The 20,120-nt window shown below is 37.2% G+C and overlaps 1 long non-coding RNA gene across 1 annotated transcript in view; it reads right to left on the reverse strand.

The window, feature by feature from the left end:
- Positions 1-123, reverse strand: part of LOC141580110 (uncharacterized) — a 34,227-nt gene extending 34,104 nt beyond the window's left edge. Inside the window, exon 1 of the long non-coding RNA XR_012512166.1 lies at positions 46-123. This is a non-coding gene — a long non-coding RNA (uncharacterized LOC141580110). The remainder of the gene's footprint in view (positions 1-45) is intronic.
- Between the last annotated feature and the right edge of the window lie 19,997 nt (positions 124-20,120).

Raw genomic sequence — 20,120 nt, forward strand, 5'->3', positions numbered from 1 at the left:
TATACAATATAAAGTTAGTAATTAAAAATAAATATATATAATTACCTTCAAGGAGGGATGTTATTCAGGAGGCCCTACAAAGCAAAGTGGACATGTCATCAATTATATGTAGGTGTGACAGGGCCAACCAAACATTCACGCAGTGTTAGTATCAAGCTGAGTCCTCCTGCCTGGCTCTGAAAATAATTACTTAAGGTTTTGAGGGTTCTTTTTGGCATCTCCTTTTCATTGCCTAGGACAGCAATGTGATGGAAATATACTGAGTAAAATGGGAATATAGGATCCCTAAATCACAAAGTTTATATTTCAAAAGTGAGATTGTTTAAAATGCCTATAACAAAAATAGAAAAGTATGGATATTAATGTGAATGTGCTGGGCTGATAAGGATAAAAGGGACTATTAAACAGTGGAGCAAATCATAACCTGAGGGAATCAATGTCAAGGCTGATAGTGAATGCTACAGATTATTTAAACTCAAAACATCAGAGGCATTGACGCCAGAACACCACAAATATTTATCATGTGCTTCCCCCTGTCCTGTCACTTAGGAAATACACAGTTGGGATGCCAGTTCAGATGAATGTGTGATTCACCTCTCATCAAAAAAAGTGTACAAAGTTGATCAGCTATTACACAAATTTATGAAATAACAGTTTCTCAAAATTCTCATTTTCCGATGCCCACGTGGCTACGGAAGCACCTACATTTCTCATATCCTCTCATTTGACCTTTTCTTAAGAGTTCCTTGATCCACTCATGCAAGACTTAAAACACATCAAATAAACCATGTAGAAGAAGCTTTCAGTATCAAAATAGTTATCAAAAGAGAAAACATGACATGTCCACAGTCTTGATAGAAAAGAAAAACCTTTTATATTTCAAGAACAGTGAGGTATTCTTAGAAAGTGACAATTTTGGTAGTCACAGAATTTTATAATATGACTGCTTCTAAAATTAGCTAACTTTTCCATGTCATCTTAATCTGTCAATGACTTTTATAAAACAGCTATCATATCAAAGAACTGGCTGACTCCCCCCTCCCCACCAAAAAATAGCCAAAATGCAACTTAATCACATCTTATTCACGCAGGTCAATGAAACTTCTTGCTCTGAGGCCTGACAGTTATGAAGAGAAATTAGCTGCTGTGGTTTACCCCAATTCTAGCACTCTCTCCTGCCTCCAGTACTCTCCACAGCAATAACTGCTTTTTTTTTTTTTTTTTTTGAGACGGAGTTTCGCTCTTGTTACCCAGGCTGGAGTGCAATGGCGCGATCTCGGCTCACCGCAACCTCCGCCTCCTGGGTTCAGGCAATTCTCCTGCCTCAGCCTCCTGAGTAGCTGGGATTACAGGCACACGCCACCATGCCCAGCAAATTTTTTGTATTTTTAGTAGAGATGGGGTTTCACCATGTTGACCAGGATGGTCTCGATCTCTTGACCTTGTGATCCACCCGCCTCGGCCTCCCAAAGTGCTGGGATTACAGGCTTCAGCCACCACGCCCGGCCTAATAACTGCTTTTGCTAGACTGGACATATGCCCAGGGAACTAGAAGTGAGGTGTCTCAAGCTTCCTTGGATTTAACTCCAAAATTCCCCCAACAAACTTCTTTTTCTTCACCCCTCCTTGCCATTTCAGAATCCCTCTTCCTTTGCAAAAGTAATCTTTAGATCTGTCATCCTGATGCTTCTCTTCCTAACTGTTTTTTATGGATAATTGCACCCACTTTTTAAAAATCTGTATTCAGCAGTAATATACACCAATAATTTCTTTTTTCATCTCATTCTGCTTCCTCTGTGGCTAGAATCCTACTTCAGAAATAAAAGGAGATCAATGCCTTCCCTTGATTCTGTTATTTTGCTAAATAGCTGTCCAATGCTTCTTTTTCCAGATTTCTCTAAAGGACGGCTATTTCCTTGTTACTCAGAGCTGTGTCCAAGGAACAGCACCACCACCACCTGAGTATTCCTGAGAAAGGCAGAAACCCACATGTGCTGAATGACAATGTCCATTTTCCAGAAGGTCCTCAACTAATTCATAAAAATTTGGATGCCCTGTTCTACATTAATGTGCTTCCACATTTGTTTACCTTAATTGCCCATCTGGAACTTAGCCCGTTTCTTCCCAATTAAGTCCCTGAATTTAATTCGGCATTATAAGCCATAATGTTTCTAATAAACGTTTAATCAGGTTATACCTTCTCTAACTTCCTCTCCAAAAATCACATGACACTATTCAATTATGTTAATTTGGCCTATATAATACTATCTGATGAAGTTATAATATTTTCTATAAAACTAAATTATGGCCATACAAGGCTGACCATTTATGGTGATATTCATCTATGGTAGATAAAACACAGGTCTGGGTGGTGAGGTACCTCAATCCTTCATGCCTCTCCAATAGTCAGAATGACAGAGCAGGAAGATGTTACTCGTTCTCTGACACATTTTGGTGCTGGAAGCTGACATTACCTTCTTTCCTATTTCTATCACCCTGCTCTTCCTTCCACAAATCAATTTGACTTTACTACCCTCCTTTACATACACCCACATACTGTTTCTTCATTTATTTCATGTACACACTGCCCTCCTCACTGTTTCTCTCTTTTATTCATTTCCTCTTTCCTCTTTCCTGACTTGCCTCAGATCTTATAGTATCTTAAAATGGGAACTAATAATTCAGCTCCTTTAGTGGTACTCTCAATAGATTCAACTGCCGATCTCTGATTAGATACACACCTTTCACCATTTTACTTCTCCTTTACTTATTATACATTTAATAGAACATTTTCTTTAGCTATCTGAATATATTAGTGCTCATATTTTTAAAAAGTCCATCAAATGACATTTTAAATAAAATCGTATCCTTACCTTCTCCTTTTACATTGACTATACTGTGTGTTTTTTTATTTATTTGTTTTTCATTGGAAGTTCTAGGTAAAGGCTCTGACACTTTCTCAGGGACACACTGTTGAGGTAATATCAAGCATGAGTTTCCGTTTAAAAAATTATAATGAGTTGCATAAAGACTTTATCAATTTTTTCTCTTTTTTTTGAAAAAGGGTCTCATGCTGTCACCCAGGGCTGAAATGTAGTGGCGTCATTATGGCTCACTGCAATCTCAAACTCCCGACCTCAAGCAATCTTTCCAACTCAACTTCCTGAGTAGCTGGAACTACAGGTGCATACCATCATGCTAGGCTATTTTTTACTGTTATTTTTGTAGAGACAAGGTCTCACTATATTGCCCAGGCTGATCTCAAACTCCTGGTTTTGTTGTTGTTGTTGTTGTTTTGTTTTTAGACAGAGTCCTTGTCACCAGGTGCCAGGCTGGAATGTAGTGGCATGATCTCAGCTCACTGCAACCTCTGCCTCCCATGTTCAAGTAGTTCTCCAGCCTCAGCTTCCTGAGTAGCTGGGACTACAGGCATACACCACCACACCCAGCTAATGTTGTTGTTGTTTTTATTTTTTTTTTTGTATTTTAGTAGAGACGAGGTTTCACCATGTTGGTCAGGATGGTCTCGATATCTTGATCTCATGATCTGCCCGCCTCAGTCTCCCAAAGTGCTGGGATTACAGGCATGAGCCACTGCGCCTGGCCCAACTCCTGGTCTTAGGTCATCCTTCCACTCCTACCTCCCAAAGTGGTGAGATAACCAACGTACACCACCACACACAGCACTAATCAGTTTGCTTAAATAAATCTCAGTTTACCCAAGCTTGGTGGCTCACTAATATAATCCCAGCCCTTTGCAAAACGGAGGTAGGTGGATTGCTTTAGCTTGGAGTTCAAGACAAGCTTGGGTAACATAATGAGAACCTATCTCTTAAAAAAAAAAAATTAGTTAGGCATTGTGGTGTGTGCTGGTAGTCCCAGCTACTTGGGAGGCTGGTGTGGGAGGATTACTTGAGCTGGGGAGGTAGAGACTGTGGGAGGATTACTTGAGCCTGGGAGGTGGAGACTGTAGAGCAAGACTATGTCTCCCCCAAAATTTCAATTTAGTATTTTAGAACTAATTAAACCTCAAAACTATGAAACACCTAGAAAACAACATGGGAGAAAGCCTGGATGATCTTGGGTATGCAGATGACTTTTTAAATAAAACATTAAGGCATGATCCATGAATAAAATTATTGAGAAGATTGAATCTACTAAAACTAAGAACTTTTTTTTATAAAAGACAATGTCAGGAAAATGAGAAGAGAAGCCAAATATTGGGAAAAAATATTTGCATCTAATAAAGATCTATTATCTAACATATATTAAGAACTCTTATTAGGTTGGTGCAGATGTGATTGTGTTTTTTGCCATTGATAGTAATGGCAAAAATCACAATCACATCTGCACCAACCTAATAAAAATCAACAATGAGGAAACTAAAGCCAGATTTTTAAAAAATCAGCCAGAGTTTTGCACAGACACCTCACCAAAGAAGATAAAGAGATGGCAATTAAGTATATGAAAAGATGTTCAACAGATGTCATTAGGGAATTGAAATTTAAAACAACAATGGGATATGATTACACACTTTTTAGAACGGTCCAAATCCAAAACACTGTCAACACCAAATGCTGGCAAGGACGTAGCGATATTATAACTACTTTCTTCCTAATTGCCAAAATTTAGAAGAAATCATCAAGCCCTTTAGTAGATAAGTGGGTAAACTGTGGTACATTCAGACAACAGAACATATTTCAGTGCTAAAAAGAAAAGTATCAAAACATGGAAAGACATGGAGAGGGAGACTTCTGCCAAGATGGCCAAATAGAAACAAATCTGGATTGCACTTCCCAGTGAGAAAGACGCAGAAAGCAAGTGATCTCCACATTTCCAAATGAGGTACCAGGTTTATTTCAATGGCTCTGGTCAGACAGTGGCAACAGCCCAAAGAGGGTGAACTCAAGCAGGACGAAAATAACCCAAAGAGGGCTAACTGAAGTAGGGCAGGTTGCTGCCCCACCTTGAAGTGCAACTGGCCTGGAGGATCAGGGAACTTACCCCCTTGGCACTCCAGTTCAGATACTGCTTTTCTCCCATGACCCCTGCAACCCACAGTACAGAAGAACACTACCATGCTGAAAAGCATGAGTTATCAACACAGATCTGAGTGACAGCTCTGGCCCGGCACTGACACCATCAGTTATTAGCACAGACCTGGGCAGAAGTTTTGACTAACCCCAAGAATGCTTGCGAGACGGAACTACCCGTCCCCCAGAAGGAAGGAGAGTTGAAAGCAGGGAAATGGGTGATACGCCTTGGCAGTACCTACCCCACCAAGTCCAGGAAACTGAAGCCCTCTCACTAGAGTTTTGCACCCAGCACATCAGTTTGAACTCAACCTGAGATGATTGAGCTTGGCAGAGGGAAGGACGCCTGCCATTGGGAAGATGGGGGTAACCTCACCTGTGTATACAAAAGCCAATGGGAGACTACACAGCAGCCAGGCTGAACCCAAGGCGGCCCAGCAGCACCTCTGCAGGCAAACAAAGGACAGGCTGTCTCATCAAGTGGCTCCCTGACCACTATATAATAAAAAAAAAATGCCTCATACAAGAGAAACAGCTTCAACTTCAACAGAAAGGATGTCCGCTCAGAGATCCCATCAGAAATCACCAACTTCAAAGATTAAAGGTAGATAATCTCATGAAGATGGGAAGAAACCAGCCCAAAAAGGATGAAATCATCAAAAACAAGAATGCCTCTCCAAAATGTCACAATTCCTCACCAGCAAGGAAACAAAACAGGATAGAGAATGAGTTTGATGACCTGACAGAAGAAGGCTTCAGAAGGTGAGTAATAACCAACTTCTCTGAGCTAAAGGATTATGTTCTATCCCAACGTAAAGAAAGTAAAAACTTTGAAAAAAGGCTAGATGAAATGCTAACTAGAATAGCCAGCTTAGAGAAGAACATAAATGATTTGATGGAGCTGAAAAACACAGCATGAGAACATTGAGAGGCATACACAAGTTTCAATAGCCAATTTTATCAAGCAGAAAAAAGGATATCAGAGATTGAAGATCAACTCAATGAAATAAAATGAGAAGGCAAGATTAGACAAAAAAGAGTGAAAAGAAATAAACAAAGCCTCCAAGAAATACGGGATTATATTAAAAGACCTAATCTACACTTGACTGGTGTACCTGAATGTGACGGGGAGAATGAATCCAAGCTGGAAAACAATCTTAGGGATATTATCCAGGAGAACTTCCCCAACCTAGCAAGGCAGGCCAAGACGCATATATATTTAGGATAGTTAGCTCTTCTTGATGCAGGGAATACAGAGAACACCACAAAGATACTGCTTAAGAAGAGCAACCTCAAGGCACATAATTGTCTGATTCACCAGGGTTGAAATGAAGAAAAAAATGCTAAGAGCAGCCAGAGAGAAAGATCAGGTCACCCAAAAAGGAAGCCCATCAGACTCACAGTGGATCTCTCAGCAGAAACCCTATAAGCTAGAAGAGAGTGGAGGCCAATATTTAACATCCTTAAAGAAAAGAACTTTCAACCTAGAATTTCATATCCAGCCAAACTAGGCTTCATAAGTGAAGGAGAAATAAAATCCTTTATGGACAAGCAATTGCTGAGAGATTTCATCACCACCAGGACTGCCTTAGAAAAGCCTCTGAAAGAAGCACTAAACCTGAAAGGAAAAACCAATACAAGCCACTGCAAAAATGTACCAAATGGTAAAGACCAATAACACAATGAAGAAAATGTGTCAACTTATGGGCAAAACAACTACCCAGTAACAAAATGGCAGGATCAAATTCAAACATAATAATATTAATGTTAAATGTAAATGGGCTACATGTCACAATCAAAAGTCACAGACTGGATACAAAGTCAAGACCCATCAGTGGTCTGTATTCAGGACACCCATCTCATGTGCAAAGACACACATAGACTCCAAATAAAGGGATGGATGAAGATTTACCATGCAAATGTAGAGCAAAAAGAAAGCAGGGGTCGCAATCCTAGTCTCTGATAAAGCAGACTTTAAACCAACAAAGATCAAAAGAGACAAAGAAGGGTATTACATAATGGTAAAAGGATCAATGCAAAAAGAAGAGCTAACTATCCTAAATATATATGCACCCAATGCAGGGGCACCCACATACATAAAGCAAGTTCTGAATGGCCTACAAAAACACTTAGACACCCCCACAATAATAGTGGAAGACTTTTTTTTTTTTGAGACGGAGTTTCACTCTTGTTACCCAGGCTGGAGTGCAATGGTGCGATTTCGACTCACCGCAACCTCCGCCTCCTGGGTTCAGGCAATTCTCCTGCCTCAACCTCCTGAGCACCTGGGATTACAGGCATGTGCCACCATGCCCAGCTAATGTTTTGTATTTTTAGTAGAGACAGAGTCTCACCATGTTGACCAGGATGGTCTCGATCTCTTGACCTTGTGATCCACCTGCTCGGCCTCCCAAAGTGCTGGGATTACAGGCTTGAGCCACCGCGCCCAGCAATAGTGGAAGACTTTAACACTCCACTGTCAATATTAGACCGATCAATTAGACAGAAAATCAACAAGGATATCCAGGACTTGAACACAGATCTAGACCAAGCAGACCTAATAGACATCTAAAGAACTGTCCACCCCAATCCACAGAATATACATTCTTCTCAGCACCACATGTATTTACTCTAAAATTGACCACATAATGGAAGTAAATCACTCCTCAGCAAATGCAAAAGAATGGAAATCATAACCATCAGTCTCTCAGACAACAGTGCAATCAAATTAGAACTCAGGATTAAGAAACTCACTAAAAACCACACAACTAAATGGAAACTGAACAACCTGCTCCTGAATGACTACTGAATAAATAATGTAATGAAGGCAGAAATAAAGATGATCTTCGAAACCAATGAGAACAAAGACACAATGTACCAGAATCTATGGGACACATTTAAAGCAGTGTCTAAAGGGACATTTATAGCAATAAATGCCCACATGAGAAGCGAGGAAAGATCTAAAATTGACTCCCTATTATCAAAGTTGAAAGAGCTAGAAGATAAAAAAAAAAAAAAGCAAAAACAAAAAACCTCAAAAGAGAGCAGAAGACAAGAAATAACTAAAATTAGAGGAGAGCTGAAGGAGACAGAGACACCAAAAATCCTTCAAAAACATCAACAAATCCAGGAGCTTGTTTTTTGAAAAGATCAACAAAATAGACAGACCACCAGCCAGACTAATAAAAAAGAAAAGAATCAAATGGATGCAATAAAAAACAATAAAGGGGATATCACCACCGTATCCACACAAATACAATTACCATCAGAGAATACTACAAACAGCTCTATGCACATAAACCGGTAAATCTGGAAGAAATGGATAAATACCTGGACACTTGCACCCTCCCAAGACTAAACCAGAAAGAGGTTGAAACCGTGAATAGACCAATAACAAGGTCTGAAGTTGAAGCAGCAACTAACAGCCTACCAAAAAAAAAAAAAAAAAAAAAAAAAAAATCCAGGTTCAGACAGGTTCACAGTCGAATTCTACCAGAGATACAAAGAGGAGCTATTACTATTCCTTCTGAAACTATTCCAAATACAAAAAGAGGGAATCCTCCCTAACTGATTTTATGAGGCCAACATCATCCTTATACCAAAACCTGGCAGAGACACAACTAAAAAAGAAAATTTTATGCCAATATCCATGATGAATATTGATGCAAAAATCTTCAATAAAATATTAGTAAACTGAATGCAACAGCACATCAAAAAGCTTATCTATCACAATCAAGTAGGCTTCATCTGGGGATGCAAGACTAATGCAACATATGCAAATCTAAAAATGTAATCTATCACATAAACACTACCAAAGACAAAAACCATATGATTATCTCAGCAGATGCAGAGAAAGCCTTCAACAAAATTCAACATGCTACATGCAAAAAACCCTCAATAAACTAGGTATTTTCAGAACGTATCTGAAAATAATAAAAATTATATATGACAAACCCACAGCCAATATTATACTGACAGACAAAAACTGGAAGCATTCCCTTTGAAAACTGGCACTAAAAAAGGATGCCCTCTCTCACCACTCCTATTCAATATAGTATTGGAAGTTATAGCCAGAACAATCAGGCAAGAAAAAGAAATAAAGGGTATTAGGAAAAGAGGAAGTCAAATTGTCTCTATTTGCAGATTACATGATCGTATATTTAGAAACCCCAATGTCTTAGCCCAAAACTTCCTTATGCTGATAAGCAAATTCAGCAAAGACTCAGGATACAAAATCGATGTGCAAAAATCACAAGCATTCCTATACACCAATAACAGACAGTGTGCCAAATCATGAGCAAACTCCCATTCACACTTGCTTCAATGAGAATAAAATACTAGGAATACAACTAACAAGGGATGTAAAAGACCTCTTCAAGGAGAACTACAAACCACTGCTCAAGGAAATAAGAGAGGACACAAACAGATGGAAAAACATTACATGCTCATGATTAGGAAGAATCAATACCACGAAAATGGCCATACTGCCCAAGGTAATTTATAGATTCAGTGCTATCCCCACCAAGTTACAATCGAACTTCTTCACAGAAATGGAAAAAAATACTTTAAACTTCATATAGAAACAAAAGAGATCCTGCACAGTGAAGACAATCCTAAGCAAAAGGAACAAAGCTGGAGGCATCACACTACCTGACTTCAAACTATACTACAAGGTTACAATAATCTGATCTTTGACAAACATGACATAAACAACCAATGGAGGGGGAAAGGATCCCCTGTTTAATAAATAGTCTTGGGAAAACTGGCTAGCCATATGCAGAAAGCTGAAACTGGATTCCTTTCTTTCATATTACACTAAAATTAACTCTATGTAGATTAAAGATTTAAACATAAGATGTAAAAGCATAAAAACCCTAGAAGAAAGCCTAGGCAATACCATTCAGGACATAGGCATAAGCAAGGAATGCATGACTAAAATACCAAAAACAACAGCAACAGAAGCCAAAATAGACAAATGGGATCTAATCAAACTTAAAAGCTTCTGCACAGCAAAAGAGTCATTAGAGCAAACCAGTAACCAACAGAATGGGAAAAAAATTTTGCAATCTACCTTTTAGACAAAGGGCTAATATCCAGAATCTACAAAGAAATAAAGCAGATTTACAAGAAAAAACAAACAACCCCATCCAAAAGTGGGCAAAGGATATGAACAGACACTTTACAAAAAAAACCATCTATGTGGCCATCAAACATATGAGAAAATGCTCATAATCACTGGTAATTAGAGAAATGCACATCAAAACCACATTGAGATACCATCTCACACCAGTTAGAATGGCGATCATTAAAAAAATTTGGAGACAACACATACAGGACGGAATGTGGAGAAAATGAACACTCTGTTGGTGGGAGTGTAAATTTGTTCAACCGTTGTGGCAGACAGTGTGGTGATTCCTCAAGGATATAGAAATAGGAATTCCATTTGACCCAGCAATCCTGTTGCTGGGTATATACCCCAGAGGATTTTAAATTGTTCTATTATAAAGACACATGCACAAGTATGTTCACTGCAGCACTGTTTGGAATAGCAAAGACCTGTAACCAATCCAAATGCACCTCAATGGTAGACTGGGCAAATAAAATGTGGCATATATACACCATGGAATACTATGCAGCCATAAAAAATGACGAGTTCGTGTCCTTTGTAGGGACACTGATGAATCCAGAAACCATCATTCTCAGCACAGAAAAGCAAACACCATATGTTCTCACTTACAGGTTTTCCTGGGGTAAGTGACAAGGGAAGGATAACTAGGCAGATTACAGAGAATTTTTAGGGCAGTAAAATTACAGTTTCATACTACAATGGTGGACACACATCACTATATGCTTGTCAAAACCCATAAAATGTACAAAAGGAAGAGTGAACTGTAATGTAAACTATGGGGTTGGTGATAGTGACCTGTTGATGTAGGTCACCAATTGTAATAAAAAGTACAACTGGGATGCACAATGTTAGCAGGCAAAATTGTGTTTGTTTGAGGGTACAGTGTACATGAAAACTCTACTTTCTGCTTACATTTGCTGTGTAACTGAAACTGCTCTAAATATTAAAGTTTTTTAATTTCTAAAAAACATAGCATAGGACTGGTAGACAGAGAAAGATGGTGGAATAGAAGGCTCTACTAGTGGTTCCCCCAATAAGAACATCAATTTAACAACTGTCTATACATATGAAAAAAAACCTTCATAAGAACCAAAAATCGGGTGAGCACTCACAGTACCCGGTTTTAACTTTATGAAGTTAAAACTTGCTGACACACCGAAGAAAAAACAGAAGGAAAAACAGTCTCTAATCACCAACCCCACCCCTCCACAATCCCTCAGCAGCAGTGGCACAGTGCAGAGTGATTCTGTGTGTTGAGGAGAGAGCAAGCCAGTAATTGTATGGCATGGAAGTTAGTGCCACCTTCGTTATAACAGAAAGCACAACCAGACCAAACTCAGCTGATGCCTGCCCATGGAAGGAACATTTAACCAGCCCTAACTAGAGAGAAATCTGATCCTAGTGCTCAGAATTTGAGTTCCCACAAGCTTCAGCACCATGGGTTAAAAAGACCTGGGGCCCTTATATGAAATTGAAAGACAGTTTAGGATGCAAACACTACAATTCTTAGGCAAGTCTAGTGTTGAACTGAGCCCAGAGCAAGTGAACTAGGGGGACACATGACCTACTGAGACATCAGCTGGGGCATCTAAGAAAATGATGGCATCACCACTCCCCTGATTCCAGGCTGCCTACTTGCTGGATCCAAAAGAGACCCTTTCTTTCTGCTTGAGGAAAGGAGATGGAAGGGTGGGGAGGACATTGTCTTGCATCTTGGATACCAGCACAGCCACAGCAGGACAGGGGAACGATCTGAGTCATGAGGTCCCTTTTCTATGCCCTACCTCTTAAGTGACATTTCTAGACATACCCTGGACCATAGGGAAACTGCTGCCTTGATCAGAAGGACCCAGTCTGGCAGGATTAATTACTTGCTTACTGAAGAGCCCTTGAGCCCAGAATAACCAGCAGTGATACCCAGGTACTATGTCTTGGGCCTTGGGTGAGACTCTGGGAGTTGCAGGCTTCAGGTACCTGTTTGACCAAAGGTGGTAGAGCACCAGTGGCTCTAGGACTTGGCTCTTGGATTAAATTTCTGGAACTTCCCTGGGCCAGAGGGAAGCTATGTCAAGTCATTTAATAATCAGATTCCCAAAGGTCAAGGATTAAAAAAAGGGTCCTAAAAACAAGAGACAAGAAAGACATAGCATACAATGAAGTTCCACTATGTCTGGCACTAGACTTTTTAGTGGAAACCTTACAGACAAGAAAAAGTGGTATAATATATTTAAAGTGCTAAAAGAAAAGAAAACTTTTACCTTAAATAGTATATGGGATGAAAATGTCCTTCAAACACGAAGGAGAAAGACTTTACCAGACAAACAAAAGCTGAGGGATTTCATCAACACCAGAGCTATCCTACAAGAAATGCTAAAGGGAATATTTTAATCAGAAAGAAAAGAATGGTAATGAGCACTATGAAACTGCCTCAAAGTACAAAACTCACAGGTAATAGTAAATACAGAAAACAAAACAAAACAGAATTTTATAACACTGTAACTGTGGTATATAAACTATTCTTATGGTAAGTACAAAGACTAAATGATGAACCAATCTACAATAATAACTACAACAGCTTTTCAAGACTCAAATAGTATGATAAGACATAAACAGTAACAACAAAAAGCAAAAAATCGGGATGAATTTAAGGATAGAGTTTTGTAATTTTTCCTTTTGCTACTTTGTTTATGCAAACAGTTCTGTTATCAGCTTCAAACAATGGGTTATAAGATAATGTGCAAGCCTAATGGTAACCTCCATGCAAAAAACATAACATGGATACAGAAAAAGTGAAAAGCATGAAACTAAATTATGTCACCAGTGAAAATGTAAGACAGGAAAGAGAGAAAGGCAAAGGAAGGAAAAAATGAAGGAAGGAAGGCAAGGAAGGAGGGAGGGAGGGAGGAAAAGAAAAGAAAGAGAGATAAAGAAGGCAGGCAGCCAGGCAGGCGGGCGGGCGGGCAGGCAATAAAACAAGAAAACAAGTAACAAAATGGCAGGAGTAAGTCCTTAACGATCAATAACAACATTGAATGTAAATGGACTAAACTCTCAAAAGACAGACTGGCTGAATGGATTAAAAAATAAGACCCAATGATCTACTGCCTAAAGAAAACACATTTCACCTATAGAGACACACATAGACTAAAAATAAAGGTATGGAAAAAGATATTCCATGACAATGGAAACTAAAAAAGATCAGGAGTAGCTATACTCATATAAAACAAAACAGATTTCAAGACAAAAACTATGAGACAAAGGCCACTATATAATTATCAAAGTGTCAATTTAGTAAGAAGATATAACAATTTTAAATATATATGCACCCAACACTGGAGCACTGAGATTTATAAAGCAAATACTAGTACAGCTTAAGAGAGACCCTAATACAATAACAGATGGAGACTTCAACACCCCACTTTCAGCATTGGACAGATCTTCTAGACAGAAAATAAAGAAATATCAGACTTGATCTGCACAATAGTCTGAATGGATCTAATAAGTATTTACAGAACACGTCACCCAATGGCTACAGAATACACATTATTTTCCTCGGAACTTGGATCATTCTCAAGGACACAGCATATATTAGGTCACAAAACAAGTCTCAAAACATTCATAAAATAGTATCAAATTTCTTTGGCCATAATGGAATAAAAATAGGAATCAATACAAGAGGAACATTGAAAACTATACAAATATATAGAAATTGAATATATGCTCCTGAATAACCAGTATGTCAATAAAGAAATTAAAAAGGAAATTGAAAAATTTTTGGAAACAGATAATGTAAACACCATATATCAAAAACTATGAGATATAGAAAAAAATAGTAGTAAGAGAGACTTTTATAGATCTAAGTGGCTATATCAAAAAAGCAGAAAAACTTCAAATAAACAACCTAATGATGCATCTTAAAGAACTAGTAAAGAGCAGACCCACAATTAATAAAAGTATAACAGAAAAAAGAAAGGAAAGAATAACAACTAGACCTGAAATAAATTAAATCAAAATGAAGAAAACAACACAAAAGATTAATGAAACAAAAAGTTTTATGGAAAGTTAAACAAAATTGACCACCTATTAGCCAGAAAAAGAATAAAAGAATATGAAAATAAATAAAATCAGAGATGAAAAAGAACATAACAACTGATACTGTAGAAATTGAAAGGATTATTAGTGGCTACTATAAGCTACTATATGCCAACAAATTGGGAAATCTGTAAGAAATGGACAAATTCTGAAACACATACAATCTACCAACACTGAACCAGGAAGAAATCCAAAACCCAAACACACCAAAACAAGTAATGAGATTGAAGCCCTAACAAAAAGTCTGCCAGTAAAAAATAGCCTGGGGCCCAGGGGCTTTACTATTGAATTCTACCAAACATTTAAAGTAGAACTGATAACAATCTTCTCAAACCAAACCAAAAAATAAATGAGGGAATAGTTCCAAACTCATTTTATGAAGAAAGAATTACTCTAATACCAAAACCAGACGAAGACACATCAAAAAAAAAAAAAAAAAAGTAAACTACAGAGCAACATCTCTAATATATATTGATGCAAAACTCCTCGACAAAATACTAGGAAACTGAATTCAGCAATACATTATAAAGATCATTCATCATGTTCGAGTGGGACTTATTCCAGGGATGCAAGAATGGTTCAAAATATGCAAATCAATCAATGTGATACAACCATATCAATGGAACAAAGGACAAAATCCATATGCTTATTTTAATTGATACTGAAAAACCATTTGATAAAATACAGCATGTTTTTATAATAAAAATCCCTTAAAAAACTGAGTATAGAAGGAACATAGCTCAATATAGTAAAAGCCATATATGACAGACCCACCACTAGTATTATATTGAACACGGGAAAAATGAAATCCTGTCTTCTAAGATCTAGAACATGATAAGGATGCCCACTTTCATCACTGTTGTTCAACACAGTACTGAGAATCCTAGCTAGGGCAGTCATGTAAGAGAAAGACATAAAGCGTATCTAGCTGAAAAGGAAAATGTCAAATTTTTCTGGTTTGCTGATGAAATACTCTTATATTTGGAAAAACCTAAAGACTCCACACACACACAAAAAACTATTAGAACTGTTAAACAAATTCATTAAAGTTGCAGGACACAAAATCAACATGCAAAAATCAGTAGCATTTCTATATGGCAACAGTACACAATCTGAGAAAGAAATAAAAAACTAATCTCATTTACAGTTAGCTCCAGATAAAATTCAATACCTAGAAATTAACTAAACCAAGGAAGTGAAAGATCTCTATAATGTAAACTATAAAAAAATTATGAATGGAAGAGGACACACAAAAAAAGGAAAGACATTTTGTGTTCGTGTATTAGAAGAATCAATATTGTTAACATGTTTATACTACCTAAAGCAATCTGCAGACTCACTGCAATCTTTACCAAAATACCAATGACATTCTTCACATAAATGGAAAAAAAATCCTAAAATTTATATGAAACCACAAAAGACCCCCAAAAGTCAAAGGTGTTGGAGACAAAAACCAAAACCAAAATCAAGAAAGAAAAAAAAAAAACCTGGAAGAACCAAATTATGTGACTTCAAAATATATTACAGATCTATAGTAACACTGTGTTGGCATAAAAACAGACACACAGACCAATGGAACAGAGTAGAAAACCCAGTAACAAACCTACACATTTACAGTGAATTCCTTTTCAACAAAGAGGCCAAGAATATAGAGAGAGACAGTCTCTTCAATAAATGGTGCTGAGAAAACTTGATATCCATACACAGAAGAATGAAACTAGACCCCTATGTCTCACCATATACAACTCTCCAGGACATTGGTCTCGTCAAAGATTACTGAGTAATACTCTACAAACACAGGCAACCAACGCAACAGGCAAATGGGATCACATCAAGTTAAAAAGCTTCCACATGAGGACGGAAACAATCAACAAAGTCAAGAGGCTACCCACATAATATGAGAAAGTATTTGCAAACTACCCATCTTATAAGGGATTAACAAGCAGAACATATCAGGAGCTCAAACAATGTATGAGGGAAAAAATCTAATAACCTGTTTCAAAAATGGGCAGAGGATTTTGAATAAACACTTCTGAAAAGAAGACACACAAACGACAATCAGGAATATGAAAAAGTGTTCAACATCACTGATCATATGAAAAATGCAAATCAAAACTGCAATAAGATACCACTTCACCCCAGTTACAATGATTTATATTCATAACCCAAGCAATAACAAATGCTAGAGGAGACGTGGAGAAATGGGAACCCTCATAAACTGTTGATAAGAAGGTAAATTAGTACAACCACTATGGAGAACAGTTTAGAGGTTTCTCAAAAAAACAAAAAACAAAAAACAAAAAACTAAAAATAGGGCTTTTACACAATCTAGCAATCCTACTCTTCAGTGTATACCCAAAAGAAAGAAAATCATATATCAAAGAAATATCTACACTCCATGTTTGTTGCAGTTCTGTTCACAACAGCCAAGATTTAGAAGCAACCTAAGTGCCCATCAACAGATAAAGAATATGTGGTACTTACATAAAGTGAAGTACTATTCAGCCATAAAAAAGAATGAGATTCTGGCTGGGTGCAGTGGCTCATGACTGTAATACCAGCACTTAGGAGGCTAAGGCTGGTGGATCACCTGAGGTCAGGAGTTTGAGACAAGCCCGGTCAATAAGGCTAAACCCTGTCTCTAGCAAAGATACAAAAATTAGCCAGGTATGGTGGCACGTGCCTGTATTCCCAGCTATTCATGAGGCTGAGGCAGGAGAATCTCTTGAACCTCGGTAGCAGAAGTTGCAATGAGCCAAGGTCATGCCATTGCACTCCAGCCTGGGGAACAGAGGAAGACTCCATCCCCCCCAAAAAAGATTCAATCATTTACAACAACATGGATGGAACTGGAGGTCATTATGTTAATTGAAATAAGCCAGTCACACAAAGACAAACACTGCATGCTCTTATTTGCAAAATCTAAAAATCAAAACAATTGAACCCAAGAAACAGACAGTAAAAGGATGGGTGCCAGAGGTGGGAAAGTGTAGTGGGGGTTTAGGGGAAAGACGGGATGGTTAATGGGTACCAAATACATCTATGTATATAATGAGTCAATAAGGTCTAGTATTTGATAGCAAAACAGGGTTACTATAGTCAATAATTTTACATTTTAATATAACAGAATATAATTGTAGTGTTTGTAACATAAAGGATAAATAATTGAGGGCATAAATACCCCATTTTCCATGATATGATTATTGTGCATTGCATGCCTGTATCTAAACATCTCACATATCCCATTAATATATATACCTACTACATACCCACAAACATTAAACATTTAAAAAAGTACTAGAAGAGAATAAAAATATAAAATTTCTAGGATATGAAAGATAAATACTTAAGAGATGAAGACCAAAATTTTTAGGTATACAGTCATATGTCATGTAACCACTGAGATACATTCTTAGAAATGTGGCTTTATGTGACTCTGTCATAGTGGTAGCATCATAGGGTGTATTAACACAAACCTAGGTGGTATAGCCTATTGCTCCTGAGCTACAAACCTGTACAGCACGTTACTGTACTCAATACTATAGGCAATTGTAACCCAAAGGTAAGTAGTTGTACATCTAAATAGAAAAGTGCAGTAAAATATGGGCTAAAAGATTTTTTTTAATGGTACACCTGCATACAGAAGTTACCATGAATACAGTTTACAGGATTGGAAGTTGGTTTGGGTGTGTCAATGAGTGAGGTGAGTGACTGTGAAGGCCTAGATCACTACTGTATAAAATTACAGATTATAAGCACAGTACACTTAGGCTACACTAAATTTATTTTTTAAAAATTACTTTCTTCAATAATAAATTATTCTTAGCTTACTGTAACTTTTGCACTTTATGAACTTTTAAAGTTTAACTTGACTATTTTGTAATTGCTTAAATACCTCTACCGCTGTATAAAAATATTTCCTTTATAGCCTTACTCTATAAGATTTTTATTTGAAATTTTTTTACTTTTTAGTATTTTTGGCTGAAAAGTAAGACACAAACACACGTTAACCTAGGCCTCCACAGGGTCAGGATCATCAGTATTACTGTTTTCCACCTCCACATCCTGTTCCACTGGTGAGTCTTCAGGGGCAAGAACACACATGGAGGTGTCATCTCCTGTGATAACAATGCCTGCTTCTGGAATACCTCCTAAAGGCCTAGCCTGAGACTCCTGTAGAGTTCTTTTTTATATAAATGTACCTTTTAAAATTATTAAAAGTACCTTTTAAATAATTAAAATACCTTTTAAAATAATTTTAAATCATCTTTTAAAATAATTAAAAATACAATATATTAAATACATAAACCAGCAACATTTTGATATTATCAAGTATTATGTACCAAACATAATTTGACGTGCTTTACTTTTATACAACTGGTAGCAAAGTAAGTTTGTTTACACTAGCATCACCACAAACACTTTTCTAATACATTGCCCTATAAAGTTACCATGGCTAGGACATTACTAGGTGAAAGGAATTTTTCATCTGTATGATAATCTTACGTCAGTGACCATTGTCACACATGTGGTCTGCCATTGACCAAAACATCATTATACACCACATAATGCTTTAACTTCTGTCATCATACCATCTTTGTATCATTTACCCATTGCCTAACCAAATCAGTTTTATCTAATTCATATTTATACCTTTCTTTTAAATCTTTTATCATCTGTTTACCTTGTTTTAAAATACGTGGCCACACCATTCCTCTTTCATGGCTACCTTTTCTTGATGTGTCTTTATTATCTGTTAGAAAGTGTTTAACTTTTGTTCTTATATCTTTGTGTATGTTCAATCATGACTGTCCTAGTTGTCAATTTTAAATAAAATATGTTCTCTTTTACCATGATAATTATATTCCTATTGCTTCAAGTCCAATAGTTCCTTCTTCTGTGTTGATGCTGAAGTAGTGTAAAAAACAGATCACTTCTTTGTGTAGCTACTTCTGTTACTCTGAACTTGGCCTGATTCTAGCCTGTATTTTTTTCAAGCTCTAACCTGCAAATGTTGCATATATTTAGATATTATGCTGTGACTTTCAATTATCTGCTTCCTTTAAGCTTCTCTTCCTCTTCCCACAGTACACAAACCCTTCTTTCTTGGATTCCAAGTGATTTTGCCATGTAGGCAATGTTCCAAACTGGCCATTTGGATGCTGTCCCTGCATCTTCTCCTATGCCTGTTATAGGCAGTTCATCACATCATGTCAATCATGATGCTCTTTTACTTCTACTTTACATTTCTGTGTGCCAGGGAAGCAGGAGAGGGGAAGGATTTTATACCAAATTCAGCAGGAGTCCAGACATCTGACTGTTTCAAACCCCATGTTCTCTCTCTAAGAGCAGTTCCCCTGACACTTTTGTAAATACCACCATTGTACCCAAGACCACACCCCTGGCACAAAACTTTTATGACATAGCTTTCTGTAGGGAGCATAACCTAATCCCTCTGTTAACTGATTAAACAATGACTTGGTGAATAAAAATCCTCCCATATCCATATATATCTACAAAAATGAGAGGAAAAAAATCGAAAGATATGCTATATATGCTTTGTAATAATGCCATGAACTGATTAAAAAGCAAAACGCTCATAGGTTTGAGGTTATTTTACTTGAAATTTTATAATGCCTTTAAATTCCAGAATATGCTATGGTCGTTTTTATCATGAACTCAATCTGGAACTAATCCTCTTTTCATAGAATATGTACTTTGCTTTATGTGTACTAAATACTGGTTGAATGCATATACATTCATACCTGAGTTATCTGTTTAATAGTTAATAAGTTTTTATCATTTCATGACATGGGGAAGATGTCTTAATTTTTTGTGTGTGTTTGACATATACTCAACTAGGGTAA

Source organism: Saimiri boliviensis, chromosome 10, assembly GCF_048565385.1.
Source record: "Saimiri boliviensis isolate mSaiBol1 chromosome 10, mSaiBol1.pri, whole genome shotgun sequence".
In the NCBI taxonomy this organism is placed as follows: domain Eukaryota; kingdom Metazoa; phylum Chordata; class Mammalia; order Primates; family Cebidae; genus Saimiri; species Saimiri boliviensis.